The sequence below is a fragment of the Eschrichtius robustus genome, chromosome 11, assembly GCF_028021215.1.
Source record: "Eschrichtius robustus isolate mEscRob2 chromosome 11, mEscRob2.pri, whole genome shotgun sequence".
Taxonomy (NCBI): Eukaryota; Metazoa; Chordata; class Mammalia; order Artiodactyla; family Eschrichtiidae; genus Eschrichtius; species Eschrichtius robustus.
The window spans coordinates 110,043,331-110,062,376 of record NC_090834.1 but is presented as its reverse complement, the minus strand read 5'-3'; the positions used below and the strand labels follow the sequence as shown (position 1 = coordinate 110,062,376).

General features: G+C 51.0%; 1 pseudogene; it reads right to left on the bottom strand.

Annotated features, from left to right (window-relative positions):
- Positions 1 to 1,717: 1,717 nt before the first annotated feature.
- LOC137772019 (protein N-terminal asparagine amidohydrolase pseudogene) lies at positions 1,718 to 2,608 on the bottom strand (annotated as a pseudogene).
- Between the last annotated feature and the right edge of the window lie 16,438 nt (positions 2,609 to 19,046).

Genomic DNA, 19,046 nt, shown 5'->3' with positions numbered 1-19,046 from the left:
CCTTGGAGGGGTCTTCTGGAACCACCAGCCCCTCCCACCCCTGCCCACTCTATCCCTTCCTCCTGCTCTGTTATCTGTATGTTGTCTGTATGTATATATGCTATTATATGTGTTTGCTATATGTATGTATATATGTATATGTGCCTAAATATATGTGCTATTGTATATGTATATGTAGTATGTTTATATTGATATATATATGACACATGCTGTGTGTGCTATATGTAGGTATACGTTGTGTGTGTACGTATATGTATATATGCTATTATGTATGTATATGTGTTCTCTCTCTATAGCACTATGTAACTGGCACATAGTATAAATTTGTTAAATGTTATTTACACTTGTGTTGAACCTAAAGGAAAGACTTCTGACTGTAGCCACAAGGCACCTTTGGAAGTTGGTATCTGTGTGACATGGTACCACACTCCCACTGTGACTACAAAGAAACGTGGGAGGAAACAATCTCTTCCCACCCACCCAAATAGAATACAGAGCTGAAAGATGAAAGACGGGAAGGGAAATCTCCAGGTGCCCCAGGAAACTTGCAACTAGAGCTGGTGCCAATGGCCCAAGCTACGTCAGACAGGTAGAGGCTCCAAGGGGCAGGGGCTAGGTGGGGCTGGGGCGAGGAAGGGGAGAGGGGCTGAGAGGTAGCCTTGGAGCAAAATAAGGAGGAGAGAGCTTGATCAGGGGGAACTCCATGAGGCCAGAACCTGGGAGGACCCTGCTGCTTAAAGAAAGCAATGTTCATCCCGATGTCTTTAGGACCTTCTCCCTGCCTTAGGGAGAAGGGGAAGGGAAGGGGGCTAGGGGGAGGGTGAGTGGAGTTGGACACCAATTCGAGTAACCAAAGCCCCAAATTTGTACCATTCACAGGTGTAGAATCTGAATTTACACCAAATCTCCAAGCCAAGAAATTCAGGGGCTTCCCAGGTGGCGCAGTGGTTAAGAACCTGCCTGCCAATGCAGGGGACATGGGTTCAAGTCCTGGTCCAGGAAGATCCCACATGGCGTGGAGCAACTAAGCCCGTGCACCACAACTACTGAAGCCCTGCGCTCTAGAGCCCGCGAGTCACAACTACTGAAGCCCGCACGCCTAGAGCCTGTGTTCCGCAACAAGAGAAGCCACTGCAATGAGAAGCCCACGTACCACAACGAAGAGTAGCCCCCGCTCGCCACAATTAGAGAAAGCCCTCATGCAGCAACGAAGACCCGACGCAGCCAAAAATAAATAAATAAACTAATTAGTTAAATTAAAATTGAAAAATGTATAGGACATTACCAATAATGAATTGTGGAGCTAAGAAACATTTTTAAACTATTAATATTACAAAATAAATGTTGATCAGCCATGCTAAAAAAAAAAAAGGATTGAATTACCTTTCAGCTCTCTCTGTGGGAAATATTCAACACTATTGACGTATGAAAAGGCTATCAAAGAATGTGCAGCCAAAAAAGGTAGGAAAAAACACTGCAGATATTTTTCTCTATTTTGTATTATTTGTGGTATTTGTCAGCTTTTAAAAATCTGTGATTTGCTGTGATTTCTTTTCCCATTCTAAACAAATACTCGTTGTATGTAACTTTGTTGTTATAATTTTGTATTCTTTTTCTTAAAGAGCACCCCCTTCTTTTTTAAAATTAATTAATTTATTTATTTTGAATTTTATTTTATTTATTTTTTTATACAGCAGGTTCTTTTTTTTTTTTTTTTGCCAAAATAAGATTTTATTTTAACGTCATTTGAAAAACACGGAACAAGGAAAGAGACCTAAGACTGAATGGATGTGGATTCCAAATTCATATTCTTTCCTACCTCCACCAGTGGTCTTTTGTCATGCCAAAAAGTTGCTTTCTTTGGTAATTCCTATTTATTTTTAGCTTCCTGGAGAAGAGATCTTTTCCCGTAAGCCATCTTCATTTTTTTTGTAGAGTAGAGCCTTATTTCCAGGAAACAGCGTGTTAGCCGGAGAAGGGTATTTCTTTAAAAACATCAAGGTAGATCTAATATGTTCAACAAAGTGGGGGGGCTCAGCCAGAGGTGACGTGGAAAGGTTCTCTAGTATTTGCTTATCATCTTGCTGCAACCAGAAATCCACATGGGGATATGGCATCCAGGAATATGGTCCTATACGAAGTTGTTCTGTCTTTGCATCGTAAATACTAATCATTGGTCCTCCCGTTAAAGCTCATTCGGCACGTAGCTCCTCCTCCGGACCTCGGTCCTGGAAGGAGGCTCTGTAGATCTCCGCGGTTTTGATGTTGACAGCAATGCCATAAATTACTGGAAAGTGGTTTTCATTTTCTTCCCGGTCATTTAATTCTGTCACACATAATGTCACCAAGTGAATGTCATCTTCCTGCTGTCAAATTCACTAAGAAGCTGATGAGTGCACCACGAGGTGCACTTCCAGCCTTCCACACTGAGTGTGGTCGGAAAAGGATTTTATGGAGTTCATGATCAAGGGGACCTCAGCTTTGGTGTCAGTTCCGTCACAGTGTGTCAGGCAGGTAGCCCCATTACCTCCAGAAACGGGTGGGCTCGGACGAGGTCCCCAGCGGACCGCGGCAGCCTCACTCGCCGCCCCTCCACGAGCAGCGGCATGGCGGAGGCGGCCGCCCCGGCAGGCCCAGGGAGGCGGCGGCCTCCTCAGCCGCGGGCCGCCCACCGCCCCTGCCCCCGCCCTCGCCCTCGCCTTCGCCCTCGCCCCCCCAGCAGGTTCTTATTAGTCATCCATTTTATACATATTAGTGTATACATGTCAATCCCAATCTCCCAATTCATCCCACCACCACCACACCCACCACTTTCCCCCCTTGGTGTCCATACGTTTGTTCTCTACATCTGTGTCTCTATTTCTGCCTTGCAAACCAGTTCATCTGTACCATTTTTCTAGATTCCACACACATGCATTAATATACGATATTTGTTTTTCTCTTTCTGACTTACTTCACTCTGTATGACAGTCTCTAGATCCATCCACGTCTCTACAAATGACCCAAGTTCGTTCCTTTTTTATGGCTGAGTAATATTCCATTGTATATATGTACCACATCTTCTCCATCCATTCGTCTGTCGATGGGCACTGAGGTTGCTTCCGTGACCTGGCAAGAGCAGCACCTTCTTGTTGATAAGCTTTGGGCCCCACAGAATTTTTCCCTGGATGGAAGGCAGAGGAATTCCCGTTCAGACTCTGGGATGGTTAGCAGAACCCCTGGGTCAGTGGAGGACAGCCTGAGGGGTGACCGCAGAGCTATTTTCATGGAGCCCCGTGAAAAGCGGGAGGAGCCCCCATGAAGAGTGGGAGGAGCCCCAGGACTCCTACTGGGGCTCGGGGAGCTGGGGGGCTGGAGGGCTGCTTCTGACAGCCCAGGTTACCTTAAGTCAACAGAATGACCGCTCAAATCCCTAATTTCTTGTTTTGAAATCCGGACTAAAACTCGGGGAGTTTCTATGCCCATGCTGAAAAAAACCACCTTTTTTTTTTTTTTTTAAGTAGTCTGGAGGCTGAGACTGATTTGGAAAACAAACAAACAAACAAACAAACAAAACGAACTCACAATGTGCTTCTGTAATTTGCTGAATTAGAACCTCTGTTGAATTCACCACGTCATGTGTCTGTTATTCATTCAACAAACATTTATGATCATCTACTCTGAGCCAGGCATTGCTCCTAAGAGGCTGCACTCCCATCCCCTTAGAAGGACAACCCGGAAGTGTTAAATGTCCCGTATCTATAAGTGTATTTTGTAGCAGCCACGCTAACCTTAGTAAGTCATCCTACAGCTTTGGACAGAGGCATTTTCACCTTAGCGGTGGAGTGATTTTAGAGTATAAATCCATTCAGGTGACAACCTATCATCAAAATCACGAATTCTGATTGAACTCCTCATCTGAATCACCAGTTCCTTGGTGGAGGGAGAGAAGGGGATGGCATTTGTCTAGTAACCCCAAATGGAATACAAGTAGCCTTTGTTTTCCTGCATAAATGGACGTGTTGAATGCGAACAAATATATGCAATTCATATACTTTCGGAGATGAACGTAGACGCGAGTGTCGGCTTTCAGATGATGTGTCCTGGATTAATACTTTGTCTCCCAATATCACAGAAAAATACATACCAGTGACTCTTGAGGTTAGCATAGTAGGGATGAAATGGCCTCAAGCAACTTCAGGTTCCCAGTTTACACGGAAAGTTCGACTGTTATGAATATGCAGCTAACTTCTGTGACCGTCAAAAGTGCATCAGCCTTCTGGAATCTGAGGTCCAGTGTGTGAAGATTCAGTTTTGATCTGATAATGTATACCAAAATCCAGCCAACATACTGCCATTTTTCATAATCGGAGTGGCTGCCTTGCTTATTCTAAGCTATGGTTGCAGAAACTGTGGCCATTTATATAAGCTATAACATCAAATCAGGGAAAAATGGGGGAAAAAAAAAAGATTCCAAACCTTATACTGTTGGATAAGTAGAGAAAATCATCAATAAATATTTATTACATTCTGACAGGGTGTATGGCATTGTATTCTCATAACTATGCCAGAGTGACAAAGTTAATTCACCCCTTTTTGGGGACTTTAATATATTTTTAAAGGGATGTGCCTATGCATTGATGCCTGAAAAAATATGTATAAAGACATGAGGTTGAATCTCTGAGTGGGTTTTCTTTCCCCGGAGGTCAGGGCAGGAGACCAACTTCAGGTGCTGTATCCAGCCCCAAGAATGGATCCTGCCCTAGTGAGCTCAGATGCTAAGTCATGCTCAGATGCTAAATCCTTAGGCAGCATTAAGCTGTCCCCCTGCACCAAATCAAGTAGCTTCACCATGTGTTCGCTGGCCCCAAATTATTTTTAACAACCTTAAGAATGAAATGTTTTGGTGTGTTTTCAAAAGTTATTTTAAAGAAAAGTTATGCTCACTACACTGCTGGTGTGTGTTTTTGAGACCTCTTGTATTCAATCTGTGAAGGATATGTGTATTAATCCATACACACTTATAGCCTCAATATTTGTCTGAAGACACTTAAATTCTGACAAGTAAAAGAAAGTTCTAGAAGCGATATTTTCACTTCTTTAACATTCTCCAAACAACATCAAGCATTGGTACACACTGAAGAGTGCATTTATTTTTTGTATCACTCCAAGCATGTTGGAATATGCAAGGACTGTGGTTAAACTTAGAATGTATAAGGCGTATTATAATTTAGTTCATACTGAAGAAGAAATTAACAGAACAATGCTTGGTTCAGACATGTTCCAAAATTTGAGCAATCTCTTGAGTTAGACATAGAGATTTTTCTATTTTGTTTTAATTTGTCAAGGTATTTTTCTTCCCTTCATGAACTTTAGGTACACATAACTTATGTCATTTATTTATGGTCTTTTATACCTAGTTTGTAAAATTGTAAAATAGCAAACTAAATGCAAAGAGTTTGCATTTGAAAATAATAAAGTAGTTGCCGTATACAAAAAAAAAAAAAAAAAAGAGGCTGCACTTCTGTCCATGGAGATGTTGAGAAGGTTCCAGAAGACACGGGGCAGATCCCGACCCTGAAGAGCCAAACTCCCTGGAACCACCCATAGGCATCTCTTGCTGGAAGGTTTCCCCTCCTCCTTGTCTGAGGCCACCCCTCCCTTCCCTCAGGAGCTGCTGCCTTCCCGGGGGAGCCCTGCTAAGGAACTAGCTCGTAATCCCCTCCGCATCGACCCCCGTAGTCATCCTTACCTTGAACCAGATCCCACCCGAGCCAGGGTGGGTGGAGAGAAGGGCGGGAATTCCACACCCCAAATGAGTAAACATCTGGGTGATTGTTCTGGGGATGGGTTTGGGGGAGTGCTTCACAGACAAGGGTGCAAAGTTACTTAAGACCAAGTGAAACGGGTCGGTATGCGTGTGTTTATAGAAACTGCACAAGGTTGGACGTGGTCCTGGGAGTCTGAGGGCCGTTAACACGAATCTGAAACTCACCCGGGCGGGGTGGGGAGGGACCTCGAATGACACAGCCCTCGGCTTAATGTAGATGGACGGACCCAAAGACTGCAGAAAATGGGGGGAATCTGGCGTGGGAGTCCCACCCTGCCCCCACCACGGCCCCAGAGAGGACCCAGAGGGACGCGAGACACCCACGGAAAAGGCAGTGCCGGGACGTTCCAAGATGCTGGGCGTGAGGGGAACGTGTGAATGGGGGGGGGGGGGGCGTGTGCCCATGGCCTTGCTCTCCGGGGTGGTCTCACATCCAATCCCTTTTCTCCATGAACCAGGATTCCCTTGTAGGAATGGCCTCCCAGTCTTTTTTTTTTCAGGTTGTACCATGGGATTTTTTTAAAGGTGTACAACGTGGTGATTTAATACACGCATACACCGTGAAATGATTACCGCAATGAGCTTAATACATCCCTCACCTCCTTACCACATGGCGTGTGTGGTGGCAGCACATACGATCCTCTCTCTTAGCGACTTTCCAGCGTGCAGGACAATATTGTTAACTGCAGTCACCGTGCTGGGCAGTCGATCCCCAGAACTTATCCATCTATAACAGGAAGTTTGTTCCCTTCGTCCAGCGTTGACCCCATTTCCCCACCCCCCGCCCCTGGCAACCGCAGTTCTACTCTCTGCTTCTGTGAGTTTGGTTTTTCTAGATTCCACATTCAGGTCAGATGGTCCAGGATTTGTCCTTCTGTGTCCGGCTTAATCTCAATTAGCACAATGTCCTCCAGGTTCATCCAAGTTGTGGTAAAAGGCAGGATTTCCCTCTTTTGATGGCTGAATAATATTCCACTTTATGCCTACACCACATCTTTATCCATTCGTCCATCCAGACACTTCGCTTGTTTCCATATCTCGGCTATTGTGAGTGATGTGGTGATGAACATGGGGGTGCAGATCTCTTCAAGAGGCTGGTTTCATTTCCTTGGGATAGATGTTCAGAAGAGGTCATTCTGTTTCTAATTTTTTGAGGCACCTCATCCCTGTTTTCCATAACTCCTGTACCAACGCCCCAGTCTTGATGGGTGGGTAAATCTGGTACCTTCTGCCACAGAAACCAAAGGGGCCCCTTTCTATAAACACCTCTTCCCATCACTTCATACAGCTAAGGGGGGTGAATGGCCTGTGCCGGGTCGAATAGCGTTCCCCCCGCAAAATTCATGTTCACCCGGAACCTCCAGATGTGACCTTATTTGGAAATAGGGTCTTCGCAGATGTGTCTAGCTGAGATGAGGACATACAGGATTGAGATGGGCCCTAAATCCAATGACTGGTGCCCTTACATGAAGGTCACGGGAAGAGACAGACACAGAGGGATGAAGGCCACGTGGCAATGGAGGCAGCGCTTGGGATGATGCAGGCAAGGACCACCCAGGGCTGCCAGGAGTCGCCAGAAGCCAGGATTCTCCCTCAGAGCCTCCAGAGGGAACCAACACTGCCAGCACCTTGGTTTCAGACTTCTGGCCTCCAGACTGTGAGAGACTGTGTTGCTGTGGTTGCAGCCCCCAGCTGGTGGTCTTTGTTATAGCAGCCACAGGAACCTCATACCCGGCCTCAGGTTGCCCATCGTACGCACTTCCAGAGAACTGAACCTTGAGACAAGTAACCCCCAGAGATGTGCCCCCAGCTCGGCCGGCCACTTCTGACCCTTGAGTGGCTCCTGTATCTTTCCAGCGCCATCTCCAGGCACCAAGCAATCCGTCAGCTCCCTAACCTTCTGCTGATGAGCGTCTCTCTTTCTTCTCTTTTTCTCTTAAGTCAGACAGGGTTGAGGATGACCATCCCAACCAAAGAATCTGAACAGACGTGTATCGTTGTCATTCAGGTAATTGCCTAAGTGAAGATGCTTTAGGCAGCAAGTGAATGAAACCGAGGTCAAACTGGATAAAGGGGAAACGGAATTCGCTGGCTCTTGTAACTAAACACTCCAAACAATATTGTGGCTTCAGGTGTGGCTGGATGCAGGTGTCACCGGGAACCTGTTTCTCTCGTCGGCTCTGATACCCACTGTGAACGTCACTCTGGGGCAGGGTCTCTCTGATGCTGGTACAATGGGCCCCAACCGCTCAGACTTCCATCCCACCTGCTCACCACGCCAGGGGGAGAGTGCCTCTTCTTCAGTGTTTCCCATAAAACCCTGGAATGGACTCTTGTTGGATAAACTGGATTCCAGTCTTTTAAGTACCTTTTTCCCAAACTAATCGTGTAACCAAGGGGATGGAATCTGTTGACTCTCCGAGTCTGGAGGATGTCACACTCCTGTGGAGCCAGATGCGAAGTCAGGACTCCCCCCCGAAAACCACCCGCAGCTCCTCTTAGGGAGCGAGAGCTTGCAGATGCTAGCTGGCCTGGCTTGGGATTCGGCCGGCTGCCAACTCCCTTAAAAGCGTGGTTGCCCCGCGGACCATGCGCATTCCAGCACCTCCGTGGTTCCAATCCAAGCCGAGGCGTGGTACTTCGGATGACACCACAGGCCGTGATCCCTTCCAACCCCCCCAGCCCTAGGCTTCCCGGCCACGTCTGGCTCTGTGCCCCCAACCCCCGTGCGACATTCTAGGGTGGAGCAGAGCGGAGGACGGAACTGAGCCTAACCTTCCCGGGAATTCCAAGGAACGGGATAAACCATACAAACTATCACAGATGCGCTGCCCAGGCAACCGCGGAGGGACGGAGAAAGAATCATGAAAATCGAGGACGTCGCATAAGTTCACTGGAACTACGGACACAAGTGCATCTGTTCACTCACAATAAGACGACACACAGCAGCTGGAGCGTTAGTTCTGTGTACACGGAGCTGGAAATCCACGACAGCTTGGCTGCCACGTGGGACCACCTCCCCACAGTCTGGGTTATGTGGTGGTTGCTGAATAATAAGAAGCACTAATTCTGTATTTGTGAATTGGTGAGTTCCTTTGGGACTTGACTTCCGTTTCCCCAGGAGGGCTCACCTGGTCACTGCCCCCAGGTCACAGCTGAGGGAACAGATGGCGTCCAGCTTCTCGGGTGGGAAGCGTGCTCTGGGGGGCTTCCCTTGGTCAGCTGGCAGGACCCCTGCCTTTGCTGGAACCTGGGCCTGAAGCAGGGGACTCAGTGCTCCCTACGGGCTCTGGTCACGTGACTCTCAGCCCCCTGGATGTTAACCCCTGGTGGAAAGGACCTCTCTCTGCACAGCTGTATGATTCTTGTTTTCAGATAATTCAGCTTCCAGGATGCTGGTTTTGCTCTTGTGACACCTTACTCAAGACCCCCAGAAGCCTCTGAAATCCCGACCTTTTCTACCCGTTCTTCCAAGGCTCCATGACGGGCTGAACTGTGTCCCCCGCAAAATTCCTATGTTGAAGTCCTAACCCACAGCAACTCAGGATGTGACTGTATTTGGAGTCAGGGTCTCCTAAGAGGAAATCAGGGGAAAATGAGGTCACTGGGGTGGGGCCTTAGTCCAACATGACTGGTGTCCTTATAAGAAGAGGAGCCAGGACACAGACACACACAGAGGGACGACCCCGTGAGGACACAGGGAGAAGACGGCCATCTACACGCCGAGGAGAGAGGTCTCAGGAGGAACCAACCGCGCTGGCACCCTGATCTTGGGCTTCTGGTCTCCAGGACTGGGAGACAATAAATTCCTATTGTTTAAGCCACTCAGGCTGTGGTATTTGTCATGGCCGCCCAAGCAAACTCACACAGGCTCCTTCCCCAGGCAACATGCAGTGTGAGCAAAACACGCAAATGGAGTTTCGCAAGAAGGTTTTCACAACAGCTTGCCATCTTGCATCAGGGATTGCTGATGTCCAGCTGGGCATGGGGGAAAGCTCCCTGCCCACGGCCCACACAGACCCCACCAACCCCGTGCATGAGGCTGGCCACGTGCAGCATTCCACTCCCGGGTAGCCGTTTCTGCACCAGCGAGGAATCTCTCGGTTCCCAGTGGCAGGACCCACGCAAACTAGATCAAGCCCACTCCTTCCAGAGGTTCACTGGCACCCACAGTCAGAACGTGCCGGGCAAGCTTGCTTCAGGCACAGCTGGATCTTGGCACGATCAGGAGTCTGTTTCTCCTGGTCTCTCCTCTTTGCCTTCCTTGGTGGACTACCTTTTAGGCCAACTCCAGATGTGAGGGTAAGCATGCCGCCAGCACCTCTAGCCTCGGTTTCCTGCTCAGAACCAAGCACTTTCCCAATGCCCCGGAAAAAGGTGGGCCACCGTTGACTTGAGCCGCACTCCCGAGACCTTGACCTTGCAGTGGGCTGTGGCTGGCCTGGGACACGTGTCAACCCATGAACCCACCTGAAACCCAGAGGAAAGGGGAAACCCAGGTGGCCATCTCAGAGGAAGAGGGCCTCAGTCCTGAGCAGGAAAAATAAACCCATTTCCCCACAGGGACGGGGGTTAACGGGACCACCTCGGTCTCCAAGGATCCACATTACTGGTGCCACATCATCACAGCTCTTCCTCCTCTGCACATTCTCGTCAATGCTTACCACCCAGCCTTTAACACCACTTGGTGTCGGCATGCTTCCCACCCTCCCACGCTTGCCGCTTCTCCAGCCGTGGACCAGGACCTGGAGAACTCACACCCACAGACTTCAAGATTCTCAATCATCTGCCAGCCAGTGATATCAGGATATGGAACACTGTTAGTTTCCTACGGCTGCTGTAACGAGTAACCACAAACTCAGTGGCTTAAAACAACCCAAATTTATTATCTTATGGTTCTGGAGGTCAGATGTCTGAAAGGGGTCTTCAGGGCTAAAGTCAAAGACTGTGTTCCTTTCTGGAGGCTCTAGGGGGAAGTCCATTTCCTTGCCTTTTCCAGCTTCTAGACGCCGCTCACATTCCTTGGCTTGTGGCCCTGCATCACCCCAACCTCTGCTTCTGGCATCACATCTCCTCCAACTCTGACCCTCCTGCTTCCCTCTTATGAGGACCCTTGTGATTACATTTGGGACCCACCTGGATAATCTCCATCTCATGACCCTTAATTCAATTGCACCTGCAGAGTCCCTTTTGCTATGTAAGATAACATTCACAGGTTCTGGGAATCAGGACATTGTATTTGTTTCCGAGGGCTGCCATAACAAAGCACTACAAACTGGGGGTGCTTAAAAAACAGAAATGCACCATTCCCATAGCTCTGGAGGCAGGAAGTCTGAGATCAGGTGTCATCCTGGCAGAGCTCCCTCTGGAGGTGCTAGGAAAGCGTCTGCTCCAGGCCTCTCTCCCTGCTTCTGGTGGTTATCTGCGATCTTTGGCATTCCATGGCTTGCAGGTGTATCACTTCAGTCCTCTGCCTTCACAGCATCTTCCTTCCGTGTACGTGTGTCCAAATTTCCCCTTTTTATAAGGACACCAGTCATGTTGGATTAAGGCCCACCCTAATGAGCTCATCTTCACTTGGTTAAAGTTGCAAAGACTCTGTTCCAAATAAGGTCACATTCTGAGGTCCTGGGGTTAAGATTCCAATGTATCTTCTTTTGGAGGACATGATTCAACCCATAACAGAAATGGACATCTTTGGGGCCATGATTCTGCCTCTTCCATCTCCACCCCTAAGGACTGGCCGGTATTTAAGGCGGGAGAAGGGCCAGGCACTTCAAGCAGATGCTGTATGCCATCCCAGTGCCTTTCATGGCATGACCTCAACCACCGATTCCCACGGGAGGTGATGGAACGAAGGGAGTGATGGTCAGACCCAGCGGAAGGCGAGCAAAAGTCACTAAGCCAAGGTTAGACCGCTGGCAGAACTGGCACGTGGTCTCTGTGCTCTGGGCCGCAGCTTAAAAGGGATTCCAGAGAACCATAAATATCCACAATCAGGAGCCCTTCGGCTCCACCAGCCCAGCCACACACCCCGAGCTGCAGCCTGTGATGTTCTTGGGGGCTGGGTATTCAACTTCCTGGGCAAGGGGACCCCTGCTCTGTTCCTCCAAGTCCCTGCAAATCTCGCCCTCCCCCGGACAGGAGCTGGTGAGTCTGTGGCCCGGGTCAGCCCGCCTCCAGACTCTGCACATTTGACCTTTGCAGCCCTCTTCCCGCTTCTCGCTTCTCGGAAGACACAGATTCTGGTCCCAGTGATAGGACTTCCAGGAACATCAGGAGACCACGCCCAAGTTGGCCCTGCCTGGGGTGGGGCGGGGCGGGGGGTGGGGGAGGGTGGGGATCCAGGCCAAGGGCAGCAGCTGAGGCCCCAGGTTCCAGCTGGTGGGTGAGTTGGGTCCCCTCACCCAAAGGACAGGACACGGCAGCCAGCAGCAGGTGAGGGGACTCGGAGTGGGAGCCACAGTCCCGGGTCCGAGGCTGGACTCGGCCACCTACTCTCCCCACCCGGTGCCCCCAGGCCGCAGCCCTGACCTCTGTCAGCATCCCCCTTCTCTTCTGCCCGTGGGGACAAACAGCCACTCACTTCATCCCTGAGGACCAGTTGCCCCATCCAGGTCACCCACGTGTGGGACGTGCCGGCCTGAACGTCTCCCCTGCCCGTTCGCTTCCATCCCGAGGGCACAACAAGCTCCCATTCATTCAAAGGAAAAAATGCAAAGTGGAAAGAGTACAACATTTTTCCTTCGTCTACTTTAATGGAAAAAAAGCACGTGGAAAAAAACTGATTAGTGAAAAATGGGAAAAAAAGCTGATTTCTGACAATTTTTGTTCTCCTTTTAGACGTCGCTACATCACTAGTACCAGCAACGGACATAAAATCCCTTCCACCTCATGGGCTTTCCTGAGGTGGTTGTGAAACTAAGCAGGACCCAGCGGGGCTCCAGGGCATGGGAGCCTTTCCGAGTCCCCCCACCCCCTCCTTGTTTCCTTGTTTGTAGGGCGCAGACTCCAGCCTCCACGACCTTCCCTGAGTCCCAAAGGGCAGATTCGAACAAGGAAGGGAGGGGATGCAGAGACAAGGGAGAAGCAGCCAAGAAACAATGGTGCAGCCTCGGGGCAGGGTCCTGGTTCCCCCTCAAGGGATACACAGAACAATGTCTTTTTAGCTTTTTATAGAACTAAAACCCCCAATGAATAGAAGATGTCAGCATTCTTCATTCAGAGAAGACCACCTGAGGCCAGATTAAAGGAACCAGAGATTACCCGAGACCAGATTAAAGGAGTTCAGGCCCTGCCCACACCCTAATCTTATCAGCAACCCCGCCCTTGAACCATGGCTATAAAACTCCTTACCAAATCCTTCCAGGTTGGGACACACAGTTTTTGAGGGCAGGATCCCGCTGGGTCCCCCTTTGCCTGGCAAAGCAATGAAGATATTCTTTTCTACTTCATCCAAAACTTTGTCTCCGAGTTTCGATTCAGCACCGGTGCACAGAGGCCGAGCTTTCAGCATCCGTTGCTTATGTTGGAAGCAAGGGAAAGGTGTGAAGCCAGCTTCCCGGGCCCGGGAGGGTGGGGAGCCAGGAACATCCCTTCAAAGCCAGCCCCAGGGGTGGGAAGGGGCTCTCCTGGCAGGTGACCCACAATCTGGTCCAGGCCTGGATCATGATCGACCAACTGGGGCAGCGGGATGTGGTACTAGCAGGTGCCTCTGCCCCATCCTCCTCATACATCATGGATCAGAGGTGCACATGTCCCCTGCTTCATCAAGGGTGATGCTTATTGCAACAGGCTGAGTGGTGGTCCCCAAAAACATGTCCACATCCTGACCCCCAGTTCATGTAAATGTCACCTTATTTGGAAAAAGGATCTTTGCAGACATAATCAAGAGAAGGAGATCATCTTGGATTATCCGGGGGGGCCCTAAATCCAATGATAGTTGTCCTTATAAGAGACACACAGGGGAGAGACCCAAGGAGCGGAGGTGGAGGCCATGTGACCACAGAGACAGAGATTGCGGTGATGTGGCCACAAGCCAAGGAAAGCCTGGAGCCCTCAGCAGCTGGAAGAGGTGAGAGGGATCCTCCCTGGAGCCTTGGGAGGGAGCGCGGCCCTGCCAACCTGTTGATTTTGGACGTGTCGACTCCAGAACCGTGAGAATCAATTACTGTTGTTTCATCACCCCGTTGGCAGTGATCTGTTATGGCAGCCAAAGGAAACTCCTACACTTACATCTCTGTTTTTCATTCCACTTGTTTGTCGGTGGTTTTCAAAGGAGGCAGCAGTGGGAAGAGGACGGAGATGGGGGTGCGGGGGGCGGGTGGAGATGGAGATGGGGGGATGGGAGCACGGAGAAGGCTTTCAGGGAATTTGCTGGAAGAGCTGGAAAGAAAATGAAGTGGCGGCTGAAGGTCAGCAATCCAGTGAGGATTTTTGTATCCTCACTACACGCATGCTGCATCCTGGTGGCAGTGGTGCATTGCGGGGAGATGGGATGTTCAGGGAGAGGGGTGCTGATGGCAGGACCGACGTCTTTGAGTTGGGGGTGATGGGCCAGTGCTGGGGCGTGGGTGGGGTCAGCAGGGCAGCTCCCAGCTCCTGGCGCAGGGCAGTGAGTAGACTTCAGGCGGGAAGAGGTGCTGATGGGCTCCTGTCACTGTCACATCCCGAGTGACTTTTCTCGGTGGTACCTGGGTTGTCAGAGCGGGTGGGGCGGTGGAGGTTTGAAACAAGAGCAGAGGGTGGGAGAAGGTGTGAAGCAGCCGTCTGAAGAGCACCCGGGAGAGACCCGAAGGGGCATGTGGGCTTCTGGGCGGCCAGCCCCATGTGCGGGGGTCCGGATTAGGCAGAAAGCAAGAGGGGCCCAGGCGCTGGGACGCCCATGAACCTGGAGGACACTGTGCTGAGAAATAAGCCGTCGCAGAAGGACGGTTACTGTGTGATCCCACGGGTCTCTAGAGTCAGCGAATTCAGAGACAGACAGTAGCCCAGTGAGGGCCAGGGGCTGGGGGAGGGGAGGGGGAATGAGTGTTTATAGGGACAGAGTTTCAGTTTGGGAAGATAGGAAGTTCTAGAAATGGATGAGGGTGAGAGTTGCACAACAATGACAATGTGCTTAATGCCACTGAGCTGTACACTTAAAAATGGTTACAATGGTAAATTTCATGCTATGTGTACTTTACCATGGGGAATGAATGAATGAATGAATGAAAGCAGGAGGGGTCAACCGCAAGAAGAAGAAGGGGGAAAAGACGCCGTCCCCTCCACTCCTCCACTTCCATTAGGAGCAACCTTGGAGGTTCTGGATCTGGGTGACCACAGTGGGTCCCCTGCGCCATCTCCAGCTCAAGCCCACCACCCCCTGGCATCACCGCGACCTCTCTCCTGCCAGCTAACCCTCTGCTTCTGCTGCTACGGCTGTGAACGGTGGTCGAGGGAGCACATGTGCAAACGTGGTGCCCGCACCCACCTCACCGAGGCTGGCCAAGTCTCTGGGCTCCTGCGTGGTCGGCTGGCTAACGACCCTCACGATGACCACTGAGGGGTTTCAGTGCCCAGCCGCCCTCCTGAAAGCTCCCGCCAGGCAGGCGTGTTACGCTGGGCTTGGAGAGGGGCTCAGCCCAGGGCCGGGCAACAGCCCCGGGGTCCCCAAGGACCAGGCACGCCCAGCACATCTCTCTGCTTCCCAAGCTGCTTCCGGGCCAGGGCCAGCGCTTGGACGGGAGGTCAGTCCCCGGTGCTGTTCCTGTGGGAATGCTGGCCGCTCGGCATCCTCTCAGCCTCAGCTGCTCACCTGTGAAATGGGCATAACGGTTCCTCCCCAGACTGCACGGCTCCAACACCCAGTTCACAGAACTTCCCCTGCTCCCTCACCACAGCCAGGCCCTGGGGAAGCAGGATGGACTAAATCAACAGAAGCCCCAGCTCCCGGGGGCTTCCAAGTGCCTGGAAGCCACAACATAAACTCAGTGACAAATATCTCTGTAACCAAGTGTGGAGCTAAGCCTCCGCAGGTGGGGATGGAAACACAGTCTTATTTTTTTTTCTGCACTGCCCTGTGAACTTGATCCAGTAGCTAGGCCTTGGCATTTTCTGCTCATTTTTCACTGACAGTCTTCGGGTCATTTGAGGTTGAAAACTCAGTTTTGATTCCAACATTAAGATGTGCAGTCCCAGGTAACAATCAAAAGGGCAGCTTGACGTGGCATCTGGCTCCAGCCCTCCCATCACAGCCCTGTGGGGTCAGGGGAGGGGAGGCAGGGGACCGGGGTTTGGGTGGCTTGGCTGGCAGCCTGAAGCTCCCTGGCCCTGGCGATCATTAAAGCAGCAGCGCTTCGTGGATGGCACGGCCCAGGCCTCAGCCTGCAAACCCTGACACTGGCCCTGGTCCTCCTCCCAGCAGGCCTGGGGACAATGAACACGGACTCTGTATCCCCAAGACCTTCCTGAGTGGGCAGCCCTCCATCCAGGACTCTCCCCAGCCTCAAGCCTCCTGCTGAGCGGCCCAGCTGGATGGAACCAAGGTGACCCCACGCTGCCCACCTGCCCTCCTGTGGCCACATCTGGGCCACGGGAGACAGTTGCCCCAACGCAGCAGCCTCCCCTGGTTGACGGCCAAAGCCTCAGGGAGCCTTTTTCTGGCCCTCTGAGTTCCCCAGCGTGAGTCACGCCCTGGCCACAGTCACTCTGGCTCCCCCGGCATGAGTGACAACGGGTCAACAGGTGATCCCAGTACCTGACGGCCGATGCCGTGGGCACTGCTGCTGGGCTCCGTCCCTGAGCTTGGTTAGCAGTCGAATTCTCGGCCCCCAGAGGAAGAAGTTGTACGGCCCATGTTACAGATGAGGAAACTGAGGCAGGAGGGGCTTTGTGGCTTCCCACGGGGACACACCAAGTAAGGGTCAGAGCTGGGGAGAGTTCGTGTTTACTGGGAAGCAGAGTTAAGAGCTGCGGAAGTATGAGCAAGTTAGGACGCCATCCATCTGCAGCTCCTAATGGAATGATGGATCCAGCAAGGATGGTCAGAGGCTGTGGAAACCACTCGGGGAAGAGCAGAGTGAAAGAGGCGGCTGGCCTCAAGGGAGGGTGGGCCTTGCTGGGGTCCCAGCTCCATCCCTCAGGGCAGTGGGACCAGGTGGGGAAGCAGGAGGCTGGATGTTGAGAAGGAATTAGCGTTCCTTCTGTTGGATGTGATACTGCGTCGAGTGGTGCATAAAAACATCTTCATATTTAGGAGTGAAATGATACGATATTTGGGATTTGCTTTAGAATATTCCAGAAGAGAAGACCAAACAGAGGGTGCTGGGACTGAATAAACAAAAACAGCAGAGTGGTGACAGCTGCTGAACCTGGGAGATGGGAACTTGAGCGTTTGTTACACTGGTCTCTCTATTGTTGTGTATGGTTTTAAATTTCTATAGTAAAAATGTAGCATGAGAAAAGAAGGAGAATAGATGGAGGTCCAGAGGGTGGCTTGGATGGACGAGAGAGGGCGTCCAGGGCCTGGACGGTGGGAAGACACACAGAGATGAGAGCCTGTGGCAGAGGGGCAACGCTGTCCCCAGGCCCAGGAGCCACCTAAGGGCCAGGCAGCACCCACAGCCCATCCGGGTGCCATATGAGTGGGGCAGAGCCATGTGTGCCCGGATGCCCCCGGGGAGGATGGCTCCTACGCGTTGAGAACTCAGGTCTCCAGGGTCAGCTTCAGGGTAAAGCCAGGCACTGTCCCCCAGCCCACTCACCTTGGCCTCCGAGCCCACCCCCTGTCACGCTGCCCAGGAGGGACATGGTGGGCAGACCTGACAGCCCTTTGCAAGGCAGCCCATGCGCTAGGACGTCTCCCAGTGGGTGGGGCGGGTGCCCTTCCCTCATTTATAACTCAAGCCCCGCTTCCCACTCCTCAGAGGTAGGTGAGCTTTCTCTGGCAGGTTCCAAGGACAGGCAGAGGGGAAATAAAACAGGGGAAGAAGGGCGAGTCAAATTCAGCTCAAGATGCACCTCCCACCCGAGAGAATTGAAACACAGGTCCACACAAAAACTTGCACATGGATGTTCATAGCGGCAAGCTTCATACTAGCCACGCTCCATATGCGTAATTCATAAATCCATAATGCAGAAACAACCCAATGTCCATCAACAGATGAATGGATAAACTGCGGTTCCTCCACACTGTGGAATATTACTCAGCCATAAAAAAGGAATGGCGCTCTGACACAGGCCATGGCATGGATGAGCCTTGAAGATGGTGTGCTCAGTAAATGAGGCCAGACACAAAAGGCCACACATTGTATGATGCCATGTATATGAAATGTCCAGAACAGGCAACTCCATCGAGACAGAAAGCAGAGGGAGAGGGGATTGTTACTGGGTAGGGGTTTCTTTTGGGGGTGATGAAATGTTCTGAAATTGGATGGTGGTAATTGCACGGCACTGTGAATTAACTAAAAACTACTGAACTGTACACTTTTAGGGATGAATTTTATGGTATGTGAATTACAGCTCAATTTTTTACAAAAACAAGCCCAGTGTGAACAGGTGCCCAGGAAGCCCACCCTGGTGCTGGGGTCTGGCGGTCACAGGAATGAGACCCTGCCCCCTTACCCGGAATACAACCCGGCTCCTGCCACTCTGAGGGCCTGCCTGACCCATCCCGAGGACTTTATCGTCTTAGCCTCGACTCTCCTCCCCTCCCACCATCCATCATCCTGCTGGTCAAACACACCCAGTACATTTCTGACCCAGAGCTTTTCACTCACTGTTTTCTCAGCCCGGAACTCACTTCTCCCTGATCTCGGTATAATTGGCTCCATCTCAGCATTAGGATCTCAGCGCAGATCCCGTGCCAGGGAGGCCTGCCCCGCCGTGCACTCGACAGCAGCACCGCCCCGAGCTCTCCTTACCACCTGGCAGCACTCAGCATCTTCTTGTTTCTTTGCTCATTTATTGCCTGGAGCTTGTCCACAGCTGGATTCCCAGCACCCAGCATGGTCCCTGGAGGCCAGCGGGTGCTTCATAAATGTGTATTGATGAATGAATGAACATTGAAAGTATTGATATTCAGTATATGATATGGTCACTATTGAATATTGATTCACATTGAAGGGGTGTTTTGTTTTGTTTTTTTCTTTTTTTTTGGCTTGTGGGATCTTAGTTCCTTGACCAGGGATCGAACCCAGGCCCTCGGCACTGAAAGCACAGAGTCCTAACCACTGGACTGCCATGGAATTCCCGAAAG